This window comes from Cariama cristata, unplaced genomic scaffold (assembly GCF_000690535.1).
Source record: "Cariama cristata isolate BGI_N322 unplaced genomic scaffold, ASM69053v1 scaffold19098, whole genome shotgun sequence".
NCBI lineage: Eukaryota > Metazoa > Chordata > Aves > Cariamiformes > Cariamidae > Cariama > Cariama cristata.
This window is the reverse complement of record NW_009633121.1, coordinates 61,094-63,415: the sequence shown is the minus strand read 5'-3', so window position 1 is coordinate 63,415 and position 2,322 is coordinate 61,094.

Genomic DNA, 2,322 nt, shown 5'->3' with positions numbered 1-2,322 from the left:
CTAGTCCTGATCCCCTCATTGTCCTGCATGTGCTTTGTGAATTGCTCTTACCTTTGCAATTTCTTTGACTTTATAAAGTGTTAGTAGGATATCTCACTAAAAACCTTGCTATAGGCCCTTGGCCCATTTAAGACTTCTCTGGTTTAGACAAGACAGTAGAGCAGTTCTAGCTGCATTGCACTTCTCCCACTCCTGGAGTAGGGGTGTAAATCAGTGACTGCTCAGCCCAGGGTCTAACTCAGCTACTCAAGTTCCCCACTTCCCTTGGGATCTTAAAGTCCATATCGTGGCTGCTGTGGCCGAGACCACTGTTAACTGTCACATCACTGATCAGTTCTTCCTTAATAATGAGCAGCAGATCTAGCAGAGTGCCTCCCCCGTTGAGCTTGTCCACTACCCCAATCAACTTTGTCCTCTAAGCACTACAGAAACCCCCTGGGTTGCTTGTGTGCTACCATGTTACATTTCCAGCAGATGTCAGGGTGATTGATATTTTTCATGAGGGCTAAGGCCTGGGGTTGTGCAGCATTGTTTTCTTGTTGGTCTTTGAAGTCTTCATCTGCTTACCCTTGATCTAGCAGTCCATAATAGATGTTCACCATAATGTTTCCCTGGTTGAATCCTGACCAGTGAATTTTCAACTGGCCTGTAGCCTGTTCCACACTAAAGCTTCATTTGTTCAAGTTCTTTGCATAAAGTGTGCATGCTGTCCTTGACTTTCTCACTTATCCACTGCAGTTCTCTGGTTTTCTGAACTGTCTCACTGTACCACCTACTCCCAGTAGGATTGTTATGCACTGTGGTTTATAATCCCTTATGCTTGCTTCCTGTGCTGAATGCATTCATGTGCAGCTACTTAAGGTGTATCCCTGCTTGTGCCACTCTTTCAGTGGGACTGTAAGATCCTTGCTGTTGTGTTTTACTGTGCGTTTACCCTCTCTGCCATTCTCCTACTTTCTAGGCTTCGGTCTCCACTTCCCTGGCAAACCTAGTTTGAAGCCCTCCTTATGAGGCAAGCCTGTTGGCAATGGTGATTTGCATTATTAAATGAATTCTGTCTCTCTCAAGCACTCTTTGTTTTTCAGAGGATCTTAATGTCTTAAGAGCTGAAGTCCTGCCTGCAGCCATGTAGTCAGATGTTGATCCAGAGGATGTTTGCTCCTGTCAGAGCCTTTCCCCTGGATCGACACCTGGGCTCTGGTGTCATTCACCATTGTCCCTGGAGCCCTGTAGTTAGCTTTGGTCTGCTGAAGATCTCCTTTGGCATTATCATGGTGGCCATGTAGATGGACAACAAATGATAATATTGCAATGGCCAGATGAGCCGTAAAAGTTTATCTGCAACATTTCAGATTTGGACCATGGGCAAGCAGCAGAGCTTTTAAGACAACCAGTCTGGCTGCTGTGCAGAAGCCTTCATCCTCCTGGGAGTATGCAATTACTGTCACCTATTGCTTCCTTTCAATGACATTGGCTGTGACCGATGGATCAGGCTTAAGATGACAAACCTGATAGAACTTGTTCCTCCTCTCCTCTTTCCTGGGCTGTGTGCCTTTTCAGCACCCAAATAGCACCAGATGGAAAAAGAGCCCCTGTCCTGTTCCTGGAGGTCCTGGTAGTCCTCGTCCTAGCCCTGAGTGAAGAAAGCAATGGATTTGGTAGAGGGTGGTTGTGGGGCGGTGGGAGAGTTATTTTTTTTACAACTTTGTTCAGGAAAGCAAACTGTGGAAACTCTTAACTGGGTTAAGAGACTAGCTGTATCATAAATTTCTGCTTATGAAAACTGTTGGAGGAACCTGACTTGGGTCATAAAAAGGTGTCAAGCAATGAAGAAAGCTGATATTCTTTTTACATGAAGATACAAGAAGTAAGACAAGTAACAGAAGAAATTTATTAGAGGTAAAGGGGGGCACCAGAAGTTAATAAAGGCAATAGTGTTTCTTTTCAGTTTGAAGCTACAAAGTGTCAGGGCTCAAGTAACAGTAGTTTTGAAAGGTAGTTTGGAATCAAAGAGGCAGTCAGCCACCAAGAGACGCAAAAAATTCTGTAAAATTAATTTAGAGCAGATTTTTTTTTTTATTGGTGAATCACAAGAGGTATAAGCAAAGTATATTTCTGACTGACATCCATAGGCTCTCCAGGTTCTGAAGAGTTCCAGAACTACCATTTGCTTATGCATACTGCCTCGTGAAGTAAAACAAAGTCTTATTGAAATGCCTTTGTTCAGGTGATTACATTTTATGAAAAAGTGCCAGCACATATTCATCAGTAACTGTACGAGAAACTGAGATGTATCTTCCTGTTTAGACTAAATTGAAATTG